The following is a 20,815-nucleotide window of genomic DNA, read 5'->3' as shown; positions in this document are numbered from 1 at the left end:
CTAATAAATATAGATGAAATTACATTTAACGATATTTTATCAAATTAAATCCAGCAATTTATAAAAAGGATAAAATATTACCATGTGGAGTTCATTGCAGGAATTCAAAGTTGATGCAACATTTGGATATCAATTATATTAAATGAATAACGGAGAAAATTCTAGATCATCTCCTAGAAAAAGAAAAAGTATTCAATAAAATTCAACACCCACGTGTTTAAAAACAAAACACAACACTCAGCAAACTAGGACTAGAGAACTTCCTGAACGTGATAAATAACATCTACAGGAATCCTACATTTAAAATCATATTTAATGCTAATAGAATGTATTAATATTTTTATATATGTGTGTATATATATTGATATATGTGTGTACATGTATGTATATAATATAAACAATAATAATGCAAATAATCCAATTTTTTTTTTAAATGGGCAAAAAACTTAGAGAATTTGCAACAGAAAATATACTTATCTGGGATATTAAAATTAAAACTGAATTAATACAATTACTCACCTACTCACCTGGTTAGAATTTAAAAGACTGATAATAGAGAACTCTTTTTTGCTACAAGTGAGAGTGTAAAATTGTATAAAATTCATCAAACTGTATATGTATTAATAGAATTGGTATGCTTTATGTTATGTAAGTAATACTTCAATAAAGTTGATAACTTAAAATAATATTTTTATTCTCTGACAATAAAAATTTGGGAATGATTTTTATGTATTTTAAATTTTATTTAAAATTTAAATTTATTTTATTTAAATTTATTTTAAATTTTAAAATATATTACAATATCTTTAATAAATACCAAGGAATAAATCTTACTGAAGAAGTGAAATATTTCTACATTGAAATCTATAAAACTAACATAGCTAAACAGGTGGAAGGATATTCTATACTCGAGGATTAGATGGCTCACTATTGTAAAGATAACAATTCTCTCCCAATTGATCATATATTCACTGCTGTTCCAAACAAAATCTCAACAGGCAATTTTGTAGAAATTGACAAATGTATTACAAAAATGTACATTAAAATGTAAAGGACAAGAGAAGAGTAGCCTAGTCTCAAAGAAGAATAAGACCAAAGCTAGAGAGCTTACGTGACCTGATATCAAACTTTATAAAGATACTCAATATAGTGTGTTATTGACTTGATGCATGGCAAACTTTCTCCTGCAACAAAATGCAAGACTGATGATCTTTTAAATAAGAGGTGCAGAATCAACTGAATATCTACTTGGGAGGGGGAGAAAACCTCAAATAAATTCCATACCAGTTGTAGATCTATCTGTTTAACACAAATCAATAGAACTTCTAGAATAAAATTTAAGAAAAATCTTAATTTGAGACAGGCAAAGAGTTCTTCAACAGAGCACAATAAAGCCCTCAAGTATCATAAAGAAAATATTGATAAATAGAATTTCATCCAAAAAAATCTTTAAGAATATGTAAAAGCAAACCAAAGAGAGGGAGACTCTATCTATAATACATATATCCAACAAAGCACTTGTATACAGAACATACTAAGAAATCCAAAAACTCAAAAACAGGCAATTAATCCAATTAAAAATCAGCAAAAAATTCAGGAAGTACTTTACATAAGGGACACACAGTTAACTAACAAGCATATAAAAAGTTCTTTAACATCATCATTAGTCATTAGAGAAATGCAGATAATCATTTTGAGCATCTACTAGCTACCCACTGGAATGGCTAAAATTGAAACGAGCCAGCAAAAGCCCTGAAAATACCATGTTATAAGCAAAGACTTTAAAAGTTGGAATGCTAATAGATAATGGTAGTTTAAATTGGCATAACTACTTTGGAGAACTCCTTAACATTATCTACTAAAACTGACCATAATCATATCCCACGACCTAACATTTTCATTTCTCATTATATTTCCAACAGAAATGTGTTCATGGCTATATTCTTGCTAACAGCTGAAAACTGGAATCAACGGTAATATACACTGAACTGTTGAATGGATGAATATTTTTTAGTATAATCTTAACAATGGAAAATGCTACATGAATTTATCTTACATACATAATATTGTACAAAAGTCAGACACACAAGAATGGACACTGTATGATTCCATTCACAGAACGATCAAAAGCAGACTTAAAATCTTATGATAGACATCAGAATAGTGGTTTCTTCTTGGGTAGCAGGATTGAGGAAGTCTTCTTTGATTCTGGTAATAGTCTATTGCTCTGTTTGGGTGGTGGTTACAGCAGTATATTCACTTAATAAAAATTCATCAAGCTGCACATCTAAGATTTAGACAGTTATACTCGTATAAAAAAGGTTTACAAAAAATATAATTCACAAGATAAACACATACACAAAATGTTCAGAGGAGTTAAGAATCTGGTAGAAGGAGTGGGAGAAGAGAGAGAGACCTGAGGATGGGTTTGTGAATGTGGACTGAAATCCAAAGAAATCATCTTAAAGATTTCAGTTAGTGTTAATTTCTGGTGTGGAAGAGTTCTTCAAAAATTCTTTCACCCAACGAATGGTTGATGTTGGAAGGGATTATTTGAGTATCACGGAGATTTGATATTTTCAGAGAGCTGCCTGCAGTGAATTTTTCTTCATGATCTTGGTCATCCACGATGGTTCAGAAATTGGGCTACTATAATTAGGAATAGTTCTTCTGAAAAATGTCTGATATGTGCCCACCAAAACCCAAAGGTCAAGTTTCTATCCACAAAGATTACCTAACCAAACTTCTTCATTAGGCCTACATCTTGCCTTTTCTCTCCCTCAAAAGAATTAGCATAGTTCCCAGGTTTGAGACTTGATTATGTGCTACCTTCAAATTAATGACATAATATTGTCAAAGTTTTCATTTTTAAAAGAAAAACGATGTGATTAGATCATTACCCATCTTACTATTTACTTACAACATGCTTACCTCCAAAGTTCAGCTTGATTTCTTTCTCTTCTATGCTTTTTTTCTCTTGACTGCTTCAACCCATTTAAAATTAGGAATCTATGGAGTCATGTTTAGATGTTAACAGATCTCCATCTTTTAAAAACTTTTATAGCACTTATTATTTTTACCTTATGAGTTAGCATTTAATTATTGTATTAACCAGGGTACTTAATTTTGGCTGTGTTAAAAAAAAAACAAAAACAAAATACCTCAGTGCCTTAACAGAATAAAATTTTCTTTCTCACTCATATCACAGTCTATCCAGATCCAGGACTTTCCTTCAGAATGGTGTATATACCATGTGCTCTTTTCCTCAACTCCTAACCAGTCATAACCTGGTAAAAAAGTTTTATTTTTTTCTATGTGAGTCTGGTTCCACCTTTCTTAAAAAAAGACTATATGAAACAATAATTAATTCATTTTCCTTCCCTGTCTTTTTTCTCTCCCCCATGTCTTTTCCCCCACAGTTCTTTAAGCTACCATCCTTCCCTTAAATTACATTTACTTTCCACAAGTTTTTATTATTTTATTTTTATTTATTATTATTATTTTTATCCTCAGGTTTTTCATGATCAATTATTTTTAAAGACCTCTTATTTAGTGGTACAGACAATTGTAAACAAAATGCATTTATTTAAACAACAGACAGGAGATAATTAGCTAATGTGTACAGGTGGTAATGACAGACTTTTGGAAGAATATAGCAAATAGCATTTTGTGGAAATTAGTTTTCTTTCAGCTAGGATGATTTGACAATCTTTGCCAGAACATGCAAAAATTTTATGATGAAGAGCTAAGCAAAAGACTAGCCAATTCTTTAGTATTTGCATATCTGACAGCTCCTATTTTCAGATTTTATTGATGAGATTAAATATACTAAGTAATAAAGTACTTTGGAAGCTCTTTTCCAATTTTTGTTTGATTTTGTTCTCCCACAGCACCAGCAATGAGCAGGAAAGCATTTGTAATAATTCTGAGACAGTATGAAAGGAGGGCTCAGCCAGGGTGGTGCTTTGTTACCATATGCCAAGTAGGTCCACCTGTCTCTAGAATACCTGAGGAGCATGGAAGATTCTGAGCCATGGAGTAAAATGAGTAATGTGGAAAACTTCCTGTTTTCCCTCAAACTGTCTCAGGGTACATTTGTTATTCAGGGTCTAAATTTCTATTACTTCTCAAAATATGTAAGTATCAGTGTCCAGGTGTAGTCACCCCAAACATTATAAAGGCTAATGAGAATGACTTTGAAGCTGACTTACCTAAGTCTTACCAATCTATCCTCCATTAGTCGAATTGCTTCATATGGGTATCTGTATATTTAAACTTCCATTTTAGATTCTGCTAAAGGAATAAAATCTGCCCCCCGTAAAAATCCTGTTTGTATTATACTCGTTTAAGAACATAATCTCAAGGGAAGGTATTTGGAACAATTAGGGCAGTCATAATAATCTCATGTTATTTTTCTTAAATCTAATAAAAAACCTGATAGATTTATAGCTTTCGTGGCATTTTTCACATCCTTTTTTTTCATTATATAGAAAAGGAAACTGAGATTTGTAAACACTAAGTATGTTGTCCAGGATCTCTTAACTATTAAACTATAAAACACAAGTCTTTTGGCTCCTGGTCTAGTCTTTATTCCAGTACATTAAACAGTAGGTTGAAGAAATGGAGAGCCAGAGAGAGAGAGAGAGAGAGAGAGGGGCAATAAAAGGAAGAGATGTGGAACAAAAAAGATGCGATCTATTTCCACTTTGTGAATATTTATTGCTTAAGATCTGCAAAGTTATGAGATCTATTTTGAATGGATTATCGTTTTTCACTCATCATATCATGTTAGCCTCACAACATACCTAGAAACTAAATCACTTATATAAGAAAAATTGGAGGCTTAGAGAGGCAAAGTAACGGTCAGATTATTTTGGCTAGTATTCAGTAGTTGGCAGAGTGGAACTAAAACTCAGGTCTTTTGATTAAGTCTACCACCATGAAATGCTGCCTTGTTAGAATAACAGCAAGATATGTATGTGTGGATACATGTATATAAACCCTCCTAGACATCTATAGGTGGGAGAATGATAAGACAATGAATGTTTATACGTAGAGTTGTAAATGTCAATATAAATATCAGAAATACTATACTAAAAATAATACATTATTTTTAACACATTACACAGTATTAAGTTTTGCATATTTTTAGAATGTCATTAATTTTTTCACTAACTCATAAAGTAAGCAAATAATTATTCTATTTGTGCAAGCTTTTTGAAAATGAATCATTACAGGTCTTCCTACAAGCTTACAGTCTAATAGGTGAGATGAAATGCCCTTAAAAATTAAAATAACTAGTAAATAATAATGACCATAAAAGAGGTATAGACAAAAGTACACTGCTGTAGGAGATCAGGGTAGAGTGATTGCTCCTTGAGGGTTCAGTGAATTTTATGGGTGATTAGTAAAGTAACTGTTACTTTAAAGACACTCAAAAGGTACCCATGACATGTTCTGTGAATTGGACAATAAGGATGAAGAGAAGGAGACAAGACATTGTTGAGATAGGATCTAAAGAATTCAGATATTGGATATGATGCAAGGAAAGGAGACCACTCAAAGATGGCAGGAATGTTTTGAATCTCAATGCCCAGGAACACAGAGAAGGACAAAGGAAACAGATCTTAGGTGGAAGCGACTAGGAGATTTGTTTTGAGAAAGATTATATTTTATGAACTAATCAGAAAACCAGAAGACATTGAAATCAACAAGCACTTATGTTTATTTTTAATATTATTTGTTATAAGAATAATTTTCCTAATCTTCCATCAAAGACCCAAATTCAAGGCACCACTGTTATCTTCTATTATTCCCTCTTCCATGTCACCATTCTCCTGTTCCTTCCTCTTGGTAGAGTCTTTTCAATTTTGCCACCACAGAGTCTCCTCCCTGTTCCCTTCTCTCTTTTCTGAATACTCCCACACTTTTCTGGGTTGTGGATCCCATGATGCATAGGCATGCATGCCTTGCTTTCACTGTCTGCCTCTTTCTCACACATAAAATTACAGGGACTCAGGCTCCACCCACCCACCACCTTGCCTCCCCTTGCTGACGTCTTGTAGTTTCCTCTGCTATGGGAGCAGTTCCCAGCTGTATTGTTGTCATTTTGTCACTGCCTTAGGCTGATGCTATCCTATTCCCTAAACTGCTGTGATCACTTGGTGTGCTCCTCAAGGCTGAATTCTAGGTCCTTGGCTTGGGCCATTACTCAAAGCAGTGCTGCCGCTGCCTGCCCGTGAACTGCTTCCTGTCCCTCTGGAAAGGAGTAGGGAAATAGCACCTTCTCTGCTGTGTGAGGCTCTTTCCAAGTGTCTCCACTGCAGGATAGCATGAGCCTCATAGTGTTATTCCTTTTGTTAAGCTTTATCCATACACAGTGTTACTCCTCATGGACTTCATATGCTGTAGAAGGGCAGGGTTCTTTTAACAGCTGTTTGCACCCTACACTTCTTCCATCCTCGGTTTCTATTCCAGAACCTAACTCAATGTGCTTGACTTTCTCATTTTTCATGGTGACTTTTCTCCTTGGAGCCTCATAGAGACTCCCAGTCTCTTCTTCAATTTCCATACTTGGCATTTGGGTTCTGTTAGATTCCTTCTAGTCAAATAAGCATGCTTGAACCACAGTCTTGTTGTAATTAGAGTTCTAAGGGAGGTGCTTAGGCTTCGCAAAAAGAAGTTAATGGTAGTGGTAAGATTGGGTTGGAATTAGGTTATGTCTGCCATCAACATCCCACATTCCATCTTTCTTAGGCTCAATAAGGATTACTTGCAATACACTAATTAAATCTAAAAGAAAAATATCACTTAAAGTATTGCCACCCTGAATTGATTTTTAGCACTTGCTCTATTATATCTCAACTTTTATATTTAGAAAAATGGAGTTAATTTGTCTGTTTTCTAAATATATTTCACTCTGTGTGTGTATATCTTTCTTCTCTCTCTCTCTCAGCATGACTGTCCTTCTCAGTTATCTCTGCTGCAAGTCAAAAGGCCATGCCTGATCCACCCTAATGAGGCCCTATTAAAAAGCTGGTAACTACTACTGCAGGGAGGTCTTAAGTACCTGGGAAGAATTAAGAAGCCCTTCTAGAACTTACTCTAAAACTTCATTCCTTTTTCAGTGGCTGGAATTTAATTACCTTTCTGTGCTGGTCAAAATGCCCCTAACTAGAGGAATAAAGACAGGAGACTGGGACCAAAGCATAAAGTAAAACTGTGTAAGTTTAAATTCATTTTTTGTTTACAGAATCATGTAAATTTGCTCTCTATGACATTAGGCCATATTTGTTTTTAAAAATGAAAATTAAAAATTAAAATAATCTGAAATCCTTCTACCCCATCTCTAAGCAAGATTTGTGATCCAGATAGATTGACCTTAATTGGTGCAAAGGCCCCAGATATCCTTTGGGTCACAGAAACTTTAGTTTGCAAGTGATTTTACATAATCCAAAGGAAGAGGTCCAGAGATAGAATAACCAGGAGGAGTTACAAATATTTCCACATTTACCTATTTTGATAATTTTCCTCCAGATTTTTTTTCTTTTTTGCCTCTTGTGTTTGACCTCCTCAGTTGATTTTCTATTGCCTTTGACCCTACAGAAATATGTTTCTGCTTCTAACTGTACATTCTCCTAGAGTAGTCAGTCCTATCTTTAACTTGCTACTCCTTAGTCTTTTCTAACAATTCAACTTCCCCCTTCCAGCCATTAACTTTTGCTGACTCCTGAAGTTTTAGATTAGACTTCTTTTAGTTTAGTTTAGACTTCTTGCTGCCACTCATGAAACCTATTATGAGCAAACTCTGTTTTAATAAAACTCCTGTGGTTTTTGTATCCCAGAATAAATGTAAGGTGATAATGGAAAGCCTAAGAATTCCTTAACTACGACTACTTTAATAATAGTGAAGGCAACTTCAACCTGAGCATTAGGGTTGAGGGAAGATCTATTTAACCTGAGTACTTCTCTACAAGTTATATTTGACATCACATCATTTGTTACCTTTTCTGGAGTAGAAAGACTTCCTGGACACTTTTCTAACAAATATTTAGACATTCCAAAATTCCCGTTGATGAATTGTCCTGTGGCTTCACTAGTTACTGACAGACCTCTCCTTTAGCAGTTAACTCAGAAGGGGACTTTGATGTAGGTTTTCTAGTACATTTCATCAGAAATAATCCCATCAAACAGATTCTGCCAAGAGAGAGGACCTAGCAGAAAGACTGGCTGTAGAAGAGCAGCAAATTGATCTCTAAAGAACATGGCTCTTGTTCTGTGTGCAGTGTTTATAAAAATATTATCAGCAGTGCACATTTTTAATCTAGTGAAAATTTGGCAGTACCACTGAAATCCTTTCTAGCAGAGCATTCAGAATGACTTTAAATAAACAGAGCCAGCAGCCAGGAAATGCAAACTTCAGATTTACTGCAGTAAGTGATAGCTACCAAAAGGCTCTTATCCCTGGTTAGAGTTAAATAATTTATTCTTCACTACCATTAAATGTTTTAAAACTAACTCGGTGCGTTTATGTGCGTGTGTTTATTTCAGTATAATTATTCCTTCTTGCCACTCTTGATGTTAAATCCTGAAAATGGATCATGGTTCCCCCTAGGTTATTAGTATATAATTTGCCCTCCTGAATGTACAGAGCCACAGCTGTGAATGACTCCCAGAGTGTCTTTAACTAACTAGCAACCAGACACCACTAAATAAAAAAGTTAGAATGGAGTCTTTAACTCGAAGGCTCCTATAAGCAGATTAAAGCTTTGTTTTATTTTTCAGGTTAAGTTTAATAAATTCTAACAGTGTGGACTGTTCCACATAATTATCAGTAGCTTTTTTTCTATTTCTTTTTCACAAACTTTTGTTCTTAATTCATTTTTTAAAGAAAATTAGAAACATATCCTTTCACGTTCATTTTTTGTATACACAGATTTTACTCTTTTTCTGACTTTTTATCTTTCTTTTAAATTAAGAAAATGTTCCTGTTTTCACTTACACAGAAATAATGCAAAAAAATCTTACATTTCAAATAATTTTTCCATTTTATTTACCCAACATTCATTCAACAGAATGTTTAATATGTATCTGGAAATCTACTAGGCAATGGGGATATAGCTTTTATATGCATTTTGAGGATTTAAATGATTAATTTATTTGATGCACACAAAACAATGCTTGGCATGTAGTTAGTGCCATGCACATCTCTGATACTACTATTATTGTTTTCGCTATCTCATAACTGAGGTCCAGAGAGATGAGATTATTTGCCCACTGTGACATATCTCATTAAGATCATCTGGTTAATATTTGGCTCAGAATTTCTACTTATAACACTTACAGCTGTATTATGCATCTCCTATCTTCTTGTGAGATGAGCAGGGTAAGTAAAATTATACCCATTTCACAGACTGAAGAAACTTTGGTTCTAAATTGTTAAGGACTAGCCAGCGTTCTAGGGCTAATAAATGTAGAGATTTACACTACACTGCAACTTTGCATTTGAATGTCTAGCCCAGTATGCTCACCGTAATACCAGGAATAGATATATTAAAAGATGAATCTCAGCATGTATACTTGCTAAAAGAGGATTGAGTTTAAGCCTTGACGTGTATATTGATTATCTTCATTCTTTTAAAAATCTACTGCTTAAAAATTCCAGTTCAAAATTATGTTAAGTCTGATGGGCCATTGTTACATCTTGGCAGTATTACCCATGTTAGCAGTGATGGTTCATTTTCCATATTCTCTTATCCCAGAATTACTTATCTATGAATCAGAGCATCCTGGTTAATCTCTTTTATATTGATGGATTGCAATGATACTTGCACTAGAAGTATATCAACTCAATGTATAATAATAGATTTATACCAAGTGATAGTAGTTTCAGTTTCAAGAAAGGAGACAAGTTATTTACCTAATAATTAAACTCCATAACTGCAAAACTCATAATCTGTACCTACTGTGTGAAGTACTTAGGATTCCGTATTTACTTAGTCCTGCTATGTAAGAAATATACCTAAATACACATTAGAAAGTATGTACTTAGAGGTGTTAGAATTTTTAATGATGGGAAATTTTAAATATGGTTTTAGTTTTCATGGTTTAAATAATTTCCCTCTTCTGAGAGCTGAAACTCAGGCTTTTTTATATTCTAGTCAAGTTTAGTTTCAGGGTTCATAGGCTGGCAGAATGTTGTAAAAATTTATTATGACCTATCAATATGATAAACATTCTGATTTTTATTATTTGTTATATCCTCCCTAAAATTCCCATACTACCTTATTAAAAATAAAATTCTATATTTTGGCATTAAATTAAGTTGTCATAATTCTTCTTTCAAGGGTGAAATCACTAATGAAGTGTTAATCAATGAATTTTTATTATATTTGAAGTAGTGTCTAAGTTTCTCTGAAGATACTAACAAAACTGCTTGCCTTCATTCCCTGGAAACACTATTTTTTAATGGTCAAAACTGGCCATGTTTTATTGAACAATGTATTCATGTTGATGTGAGCAATCCAATATGTTTTATTAGGTCATTTCTACAGGAAGTGGTGATTCAGTCTTGAAAAAGCAAAATAGTTCTCTCTTCATAATGCCAGGCAACTGCTGAATGATGTTTTTTCCTTTGATAGCAGATTTCTTTCACTGAGTTTGTTAAATTATTGTTTGTCTGTCATCATCTAGACATAACCCTGTGCTTTTTACCAAATAGATTGCTGATGCAAGAATACACTTTGGGGTTGTATTTTTGCAACCATAATGCCAAAAAGCAAGGTACATTATGTCTGAATTTTTAGCACTAATTATTATATCTCCTCATATTTTCTTCTAGGAACAACTGTCTGGTGGTACAGTAGAATTTTCCAGAGAACTCACGATTCTACAACTCAGATAAAGTTATTCTGTCTCTACCATATCCTCTTTATCCTTCTACATTGCCTTGTTACCTTTCCCTGTAGCAATTTTAGACTTTCAAAAGTCCTTGGTGCTCTTATTTTAGATGTACCTACGTCATACCAAGCATGTAAAAATGTTTCTCTTTCCCAAAGAATACATAATTGATATATAAACTGTTATATATGCATAGGACACAGTTGATTCGAAAACACAATATTAAAATTTGTCAGCTTTTATATATTTTAAGATTTGATTTTGTGGTTTTCATTTTTAGATCCAATGCATTTTATATTAAAGCTTCATATATTTCTGTAGGCTCTTGAAAAGCTATAATGCTCTTGCCTTGGGTCTATGGTGAAAATAACTTTCTTTTTTTCTTTGCTCTTATGCTTCCACTTCACATTTTAGACTCATTTTTCTGTAACTTCTATAGGTTATCTTTGTTCTTTCAGTGTAATTTTCATGATCTCCTGCTCTCCCCAACAATTTTATTTTTTTAAATCTTTTTTTCTTCCTTCCAGAATCTCTACTTGTCACTTCTTTTGAAATATACTTTTTTTTTTCCTTCTAGGTTCAGTTATATCTTCTCTTCTTTATTAGTTTGTACAAATGATATACCCTCTGGTAGCAGTTTATGTTAAGTGGAATATACATATATAGAGTTTTCTTGGAGACTGCTGTCTTTTTATCTTCAGTTATTTTTCCTTATAGGTTATTACAAGATACTGACTATAGCTCCCTGTGCTATACAGTAAATCTTTGTTGCTTATCTATTTTATGTATAGTAGTTTATATGTGTTAATCCTATCCTCCTAATTTATCCCTCCCCCCTCCCTTCCCCCTCTGGTAACCACAAGTTTGCTTTCTATTTCTGTGTCTGTTTCTGTTTTGTATATAGATTTATTTGTATTATTTTTTAGATTCCACATGTAAGGTAGTATCATATATTTGTCTTTCTCTGACTTACTTCACTTAGTATGACATTCTCTAGGTCCATCCCTGTTGCTGCAAATGCCAATGTTTCATTATTTCTTATGGCTGAGTAATATTCCATTATATATTATCACATCTTCTTAAACCAATTGTCTGTTGATGGGCACTTGTGTTATTTTTCATGTGTTGGCTGTTGTAAATAGTGCTGCTATGAACACTAGGGTGCATTTATCTTTTCAAATTAGAGTTTTTATCTTTTCTGGATATATGCCCAGGAGTGGGATTGCTGGATCATATAATAACTCTATTTTTAGTAGTTTTTTAAAATTTATTTTTTATTGAAGTATAGTTGAATTACAATATTGTGTTAATTACTGCTGTAGTATTTTAGATTTTAAGGAACCTCCATACTGTTCTCCATAGTGGCTGCACCAATTTACATTCCCACCAACAGTGTAGAGGTTTCCCTTTTCTCCATACCCTCTCCAGCATTTATTATTTGCAGACATTTTTTTTAATTTTATTATTTATTTGTTTATTTATTTATGGCTGCGTTGGGTCTTTGTTGCTGTGCGCGGGTTCTCATTGCAGTGGCTTCTGTTGTTGCGGAGCACGGGCTCTAGGCGCATGGGCTTCAGTAGCTATGGCTCGAAGGCTCTAGGGCACAGGCTCAGTAGTTGTGGCACACGGGCTTAGTTGCTCCGTGGCATGTGGGATCTTCCCAGACCAGGGCTCGAACCCGTGTCTCCTGCACTGGCAGGTGGGCTCTCAACCACTGTGCCACGAGGGAAGCCCCGCAGACATTTTTTTTTAAACATCTTTATTGAGGTATAGTTTCTTTACATTTTTGTGTTAGTTGCTGCTGTATAACAAAGTGAATGATGATAGCTATTCTGACTTGTGTGAGGTGATACCTCATTGTGGGTTTTTTTTTTGCGGTACGCAGCCCTCTCACTGTTGTGGCCTCTCCCGTTGCGGAGCTCAGGCTCCGGACGCGCAGGCTCAGCGGCCATGGCTCATGGGCCCAGCCACTCCGCGGCATGTGGGATCCTCCCAGACCGGGGCACGAACCCGCGTCCCCTGCATTGGCAGGCGGACTCCCAACCACCACGTCACCAGGGAAGCCCCCCTCATTGTGGTTTTGATTTACGTTTCTCTAATCATTAGCCATGTTGAGCATCTTTTCATGTGCCTGTTGGCCATCTTTTTGTCTTCTTTGGAGAAATGTCTATTTAGGTCTTCTGCCCAGTTTTTGGTTGGGTTGTTTGCTGTTGTTGTTGTAGTTGTTGTTTTTTGATATTGAGTTGTATAAGCTGTTTGTATATTTTGGATATTAACTCCTTGTCATTCACATCTTTTGCAACTACTTTTTTCCATTCCATAGGTGGTCTTTTTGTTTTGTTGATGGTTTCCTTTGTGTGCAAAAGCTTGTAAGTTTGATTAGGTCCCATTTGTTTATTTTTGCTTTCATTTCTTTTGCTTTAAGAAAATATTGCTACAATTTATGTCCAAGAATGTTTTGCTTATGTTCTCTTCTAGGAATTTTATGGTGTCATGTCTTATATATAGGCCTTTAAACCATTTTTGAGTTTATTTTTGAATATGGTCTGATGGAGTGGTCTAATTTAATTGATTTACATGTAGCTGTTCAGCTTTCCCAACAGCACTTGTTAAAGAGACTATCTTTTCTGCAAAGTATATCCTTGCCTCCTTTGTCATAGATTAATTGACCATAGGTGTGTGGGTTTATTTCTGGGCTCTTTACTCTGTTCCATTAATCTATACGTTTGTTTTTTGTGCTAGTATCACACTGTTTGATTACTGTAGCTTTGTTGTATTGTCTGAAGTCTGGAAGGGTTATGCCTCCAGCTTTGTTCTTTTCCCTCAGGATTGCTTTGACAATTCTGGGTCTTTTGTGGGAGAACCAGTGTCTTGATCATTGTGTTTTCCTCCCAGGTAAATATATCTCCAGTGAATATCCTTTAAACACTTTGTCTATTTCACTTTGTTGTTAATATTTGCTAATATCTGTGTAACTTCAACTCTCATTCAGTGAGTCAACAAATAGACTTTTGGGATATATTATACTTTGCTAAGTTAATAAGTTTAAATTAAAACTTTTAATAAATGAAGGGTATATTAGTTTTCTGTGGCTTCCACAACAAAATACCACAGACTGTGTAGCTTAAGCAACAGAAATTTATTTTCTCACAGTTCTGGAGGCTAGAAGCCGAAGATCAAAGTATCAACAGAGTTGGTTGCTTTCTTCTGAGGTCTCTCTCCTTGGCTTGTAGATGGCCATCTTCTTTCTGTAGGTTCACATGGTCTTTCTTCTGTATGTGTCTGTGTCCTAGTCTCCTCCTGAGACAGTGAGGGCTTCAACTTGATTTCTTTGGGAGGGGGGGTTGACGCAATTCATCCTATAACAGAAGGCAATTACAAATAAAATAAACATCACAGTGCACACAATATCCATTTCACCCACACTGGCAATTGTTGTCATGAAGATGTGAGATTCTAACTCTTACAATGAACCCATTTTGGTAAGGGAAGTATCTGGACTTACCCATTATGTGGGACCAGGCAATGGTCTTTTTATACCATAACTTGTATCTTGTAAAGGCTTTTGTCACAGAGTTATATTTATATATTTAATTAACAGAAAATGATATATATTAGCAGTAAGTTATTAGCTCATGTTTGACAAAGTTTCCCCTGCCCTACCCACTATGCTATTCTGTTCCCCAAATGTTGGGATGTAACCTGCATTGCTTACAATGGCTAAAGATATGAGACATCCGCATATTTTACATACCATCTCCCTAATCTGCTCCCTACTACTCCCATTCTTGTTCCTCCAACTCTGAATGACCTAAAAGGGATAGTGTATTTATCTTTTGACTACTGACAGTTTAGTAAAGTCTAGTGTGCCTCAGTTCTGTGCTAGTCTACTTCAGTGATTCTAACATAGGATAAAAATTTTTTTTCACTTATTCAAATGCTGTACCAGGAGCTATAGTAGTAAAGCAGTCAACATTCTTGTTTTCATGGAGGTTTATTTTACTTGGGGGTGAGGGGAACAACAAGTAAGTAAGTACATGTAAGAGCTTTGGGGAAGAAGTGGCTTTTTGTATTAAAATACTAGGATGAAAGGTCCCCATTGATAATTTGATAAAGGCTGCTAATGGAATTACAAGAACAAGGCGTGGATTTCAAGAGATTTTTTAGACAGAGAGAGCATTAAGTAAGAGCTTAAGAGGAAGGGGGTTGCTTTGCTTATTCAAGAACACGAACAGTCATTTATTCATTCAACAAATATTTAAATATTTTGTTAGCACCTTCCATGTGGTAAACAATGCCCTAGATTCTGATGATTCAAAAGTGAACAAAAATAGACAAGGAGAGAGGCATCAAGTAGAATAATTGGATGCTAATCACATGAGCATACATAAAGTTATAATTGTAACACATGATGTAAAGAGGGGTACTGGAGCAATGACAGTCTTTAGTAGGAGAATTTGAACTGTCCAAGCAATTATAATTGACTTCTTAGCAGAACTGACACTTGAATTTCGATCTGAACAATGAGTAGGAGTATCTAGATGAAGACGGGAAAGAAAATTGACTGATAAGGGAGTGTGATCAGATTTGAGTTGTGAAGAGCTTTTTTTTTTCCCCCTGGAGTGTGGAAAATACCTTGCTGGAAGTGTCTCCCTGAGCATTCTGGAGAACATCCACTTTTTGTATCATTCTGCCATGATGTCCTTTTGGAGGGAACTGAGTTGAGTTACCTTACTACATCACTCATAAATCTGTACTGGAAGATTAAAATAGCAGTGAGTTTTTTGTAATTATTGAATGAATTGTTTGAAGAAAAGGCCAAGTGAGGCACGTGTAGACAGGGTGAGAAAGGAATTTGACAGGAAATGTGTATCCTGGCGGAGATGAGGGTCCTGAGCTGAGCCTGAAGGTGGAGATTTGGTGTCAAGGGAAGGTGATCACTTCACTCACTGTGGAAAGAGCCACAGACCGAGGAGAGAGACTAACAGTTTAACGTAATTAGTCCAAACCAATGATTCAGTTAGTTAGTCCTCCTTTTCAAAAATAACTATGGTTATTGACGTTCATTGCAGCATTATTTACAATAGCCAGGACATGGAAGCAACCCGAATGTCCATTGACAGAAGAATGGATAAAGAAGATGTGGTACATATATAAATGGAATATTACTCAGCCATAAAAAGGAATGAAATAATGCCATTTGCAGTGACATGGATGGACCTACAGATTGTTATACAGAGTGAAGTAAGTCAGAAAGAGAAAGACAAATATCATACAATATCACCTATATGTAGAATCTAGAAAAATGGTACAGATGAACTTATTTGCAAAGCAGAAACAGAGTCACAGATGTAGAAACAAACTTATGGTTACCAAGTGGGGAAGAGGGGGTGGGATGAATTTGGAGATTGGGACTGACATATATACACTACTGCATATAAAATAGATAACTAATGAGAACCTACTGTATAGCACAGGAACTCCACTCAGTGCTCTGTGGCGACCTAAATGGGAAGGGAATCTAAAAAAGAGTGCATATGTGTATATGTATAACTGATTCACTTTGTTGTACAGCAGAAACTAACACAACACTGTAAAGCAACTATACTCCAATAAAATTAATAAATAAAAAAAACAAACGAAAATAACTGTGGTTATTGCATTCTTTTTCTTGAGTTTGAAATACTCAAGATCACCAGGCATTTTTCATCTATTACTTGTATACACTCCCAAATCCCCTAAATCGTTGCTGTTGTCTCTTCTATTACACCCTTCTCCCTTCCCAGAGATAAACCTTTCAGTTGTACCCTGGGTAGCCTTCACTGTAATTACTGCCTTTTCAAAGGAACTTGTTAGCCTCTGCTTTTTCAGTTATCTACTCTTTCAAACAGCTACTGCTTACTTGGGCTTCTTCCTGATTCTTTTAGTCTGATTCCATGTCTGATTCCATCTAATTTCTAATTCAATTAAAATACTTTTAGTAGTATTTTTGTAGGGTTTCATCTTGCAAGTTATCACAGAATTGATTTTTTTCACAAAGAAAGCTTATATTCAAAGAAGCAGAATACTTGCATTTATTTTAACTAGTCATGTAGATTTAAAAAAATGACAAATGAGAAAACTAATAGATGAGCTTTCTTTCCTTTTGTAGGTGTTTTTGTTTGCTTTTTTTTTTAGGTAGAACAAAAAATATGTAAATTGTGAACTTTCTATAGGCAAAGAATTTGGCTTGTTCAGTGTCCATACTCAGGGCCCAGCCCCAATTTGGGCCCATAAAACATGTTTAATAAATGACTAAATATATAATAGATGGGGAAAGGGCAAATGGAGAAAGGCTTATATTACAGATCCCAGTAAAGGCTGGGATCCGATAAAGATATCAAGATATTTCATGTGGGTTTTATTCAGATTCTTCCTTGATGAAGTTCTTTTAAGTGGTTCTCAGACTTGTGTGTGCCTCAGTATCACCAGTAGGGCTTGATAAAGTGTAAGTTGCTTGGCCTCCTACCCAGAATTTCTGATTCAGCAGATCTTAGGTGGTTGGTTCATTTTCTAATAAGTTCTCAGGTGATGCTGCTGGTCTGGGGACCTTACTTTGAGAACCACAGCTTTAAATGAAACGTCACAAAAGGACAGGCAGAAAGGGAAAAAAACTGAAACTTCGTTGGTCTTCGAGGTAAGGGTTTATTTTCCTCTGCACTTGGATCTCCACTCTAGTCAGGCTGCTGCATAATCTCCTCTGGATTTAATCTACTAATTTCTATACTCATTCATGGATAGGATTAAGGTTTTGAGGGGAGACTAACATTTGATTTTTTTTTTTTCAGTTGAGAGAACATAAACATAGAAGATGAGAATCTGCTCACTTTTAACTCCTTCTTACACAGGTGAGACAATTGCTACTCCTAATCTATAATTTATAGATTTAATTAAATAAAAATTATGTTTATATAATAATTTTATAAGGTAGCACATCAACTCAGGGAGGGCATGATGGCTTATTTAATAAATGTGTTGAGAAAACTGGGTAACGGTTTATTTTATCTCATAATATTCATCAATATAAATTCTAAGTGTAATATTAATATAGATGTATAAAACAGGTATACTGTGACTTGAAAAAAGCAAAGGTTCACCATTCAATTTCCAACTTATTTTTATCATTTATTTATTTATATAGTGTTTAAATAATCTTGGATGAGCAAAGCTTTTCTATACATGAACCTATGAAAGCAACCATGAAAGAAAATTGACAGGTTTGAGGAAGCAAAAAAACCAAACAAACAAATTCTCAGAGGGGTACCCTGTCAAAAACCACAATAAACAATCTTGCTGGTAGAAAAGAAAATATGATGAATTTTCTGAAGCATATTTTAACTGCTTACATCACAAAGTCTTGGAGTTTTTCTTATTTTTTGACAAATTTCAAGTGAATCATTCTCGGGAAATATTTATGGATATACATAAATGGACAATGTAAGGGTTCATATCACAGACTGTTAACAGCAAACCATTGGTAACAATAATGAAGGATGAGATGAATGAATTATAAACAAAGCTGTAATAGAGTATGAAATAGTGATTAAAAGAGTGTTGTAGAAAAACATGGGGATAATACAGTGTGCAATGGAAAAAACAGTGCGGAATATGTGCAAGGTAATTATACATTTGTTTTTAAAATATCTGTTTTCAGGACAGAGACTGAAAAACTGTGAATCAACATTTTTAATAGTGTTTATTTACCTCCACAATATGGGATAATATGTGATTTTCTATTTTGACTTACCTGTGTTTTCTGAATATTTTACAACAAACTTGTGCCACTTTTGAAATTAAACAATGTGAAATGATTTGTATAAGTGTATTATTTTTCTCACAAGTAGGTATATAAAACCCCTCTAGGCCCCATTCTGATCCTTAGCTTTGAATTGTTTCATTATGTAGAGGGGAAAAGCTGAGAATTTATCTCTGGGGTCCTTAGGAACTTTCTCTATGCAGTTAGTAATGGATTTTGGTTGGGTGTCCAGCATAAATTTCACTCCATGGCCCTCTTTTCTCCCTGTCCAAGTTCTTGTGTGAAGACGTAAAAATGTGACTCCAGAATTATTTTACATTGTGGCCAAAAGAAATGGTTTCAGTGGAGATATCTAAACAGTGCTCTTGTATCTGTCTTGTTTAATAACTCTCTCTTAATTGAAAAATGAAGAAGAAAAAATAAAAAGAACTGTACTGGTTTGGAAAATACTTTTAGAGATCACTGTCTCCAACTGTGCTTGTTCCCGCTGTCTGCTATGGTCCATTAGATAAACATGGTGTTCAGCAGCCAGGCGGTTGTTGATATATTTGGCAACACTGATAATGTGATCTATGTTTAGGAGGAAGTGGATGGTCATTCTGTGGGGCATAGGTTTTCTGAAAGCGATTGTTCCTTTCGCAGGGAAAAGTTAGTTAGGTCATTGGACCTTAAGTTCTCACTGAGAGTTTGAGCATTTTTAATTTGTCATTTGTACTTTTTTTCTGTTGTTTCTATTGGAATTTTAGATCATTCTTTAGGCTTATTCTCAGAGGCAGCAGATACTAACTGAAAAGAAATGCAACCCTGGTTGCTTCTGACTCTAGAGAGTATAATTAGTGTAATAAGGAAAATGGAGAGGCTTGTCATCTTAGCATATCTCTTTAATATCCAGCAGTCACAATTTTTAGTGTTTTCATTTGTGACCTTCAAGTTTAAACATACACGTACAAAAGAATCTTAAATCTCAAAGTTCTCTCTCTCTCATAAATATGTTTTGTATATATGTGGTCCATGTGTGTTGTACATGTATAATACATATTATATATACATACATAATACATAGTCTCTCTATAGTCAGTGCATGATGTATACAAACATACATATAGAGAGAGACTATATGTATGTATGTATATATAACATATAAACATGGACTATATATAACATATTCATATATATAACATACACACACATACTATAGAGACCATATGTATGATGTATGCTTGTATATCTGTACACATACACATACTTATATATGTAGTCTCTGTGTACATAGTCCCTGTAGAAGGGATTTGAACATATTTCAGTTTGGACACAAAAGGGCATAAAGTCTCAGACAGTAGAATGTCTTCTAGTGTCCAGCTGAGTCTAAATGTCCTCAGTGGTAGGGTTTCTAGCATTTCTCTTGGGAGGTGTCCATTATCTAATAGTTTCCATTGGGAGGAAGTTTTCCACGATAGGCTTAATGTGCGTCGTCTCTACTAATTCCATTAAACCTAATTATCCCCTCCCAAAGCTGAGCAATTCCTTTCCTCTTGGCATTTATACTATTTCAGTAGTGGAAGGCAACAATCAGCTCCTCAGCTGTCATCAATCAGGATATTTTTAACTCTTTTGATCTTTCTTTTTAAGTGGTGTAGTGCATGTACACATATATGCATGTATCACATACACCAAGTCACCACAGTTGCTTTATTTAGTGTTCCTAGAACACCTAAACCTTATCACTATTTCAAATGTGTTATCACCTAAATTACATGATAAACATTTTTGGTTGCCTTTTCTTTGATATATTCTTTATGTTCACAAGTGGCTACTAACAATGTACTAGCTTTCACTCATATTTTGTGGTAGTGGTTGTAGATGACAAGCCACAGTCTAATAATCCTGAGCCTCTGTTAGAGGTTGCTGATGTCTGCAGTTTGGGGTGGTGATGACTCAGAGAATGTAAAATACACAATAAATGCCTTCAGTCCCATTCAGCTCCATTAGGAATGGAAATTTTTTTCATGGGGAAGATAGATAGTTTTGCTCACTCTAGAAAAGGACACTTGAAATCACTTAGGGTAATTGGGACCTATTGCCTCTACTATCATGGCAGAAAGATGTTATTATTTTTAAATT

The 20,815-nt window shown here is 34.6% G+C and overlaps 1 long non-coding RNA gene across 1 annotated transcript in view; it reads left to right on the top strand.

Annotated features, from left to right (window-relative positions):
- Window positions 1–19,626, top strand: part of LOC117196669 (uncharacterized) — a 183,424-nt gene extending 163,798 nt beyond the window's left edge. The window contains exon 3 of the long non-coding RNA XR_004476954.2: window positions 17,727–19,626. This is a non-coding gene — a long non-coding RNA (uncharacterized LOC117196669). The remainder of the gene's footprint in view (window positions 1–17,726) is intronic.
- The last annotated feature ends 1,189 nt before the right edge of the window (window positions 19,627–20,815 follow it).

The sequence above is a fragment of the Orcinus orca genome, chromosome 12 (genome assembly GCF_937001465.1).
Source record: "Orcinus orca chromosome 12, mOrcOrc1.1, whole genome shotgun sequence".
Taxonomy (NCBI): Eukaryota; Metazoa; Chordata; class Mammalia; order Artiodactyla; family Delphinidae; genus Orcinus; species Orcinus orca.
This window is presented reverse-complemented; position numbering and strand designations above follow the sequence as displayed.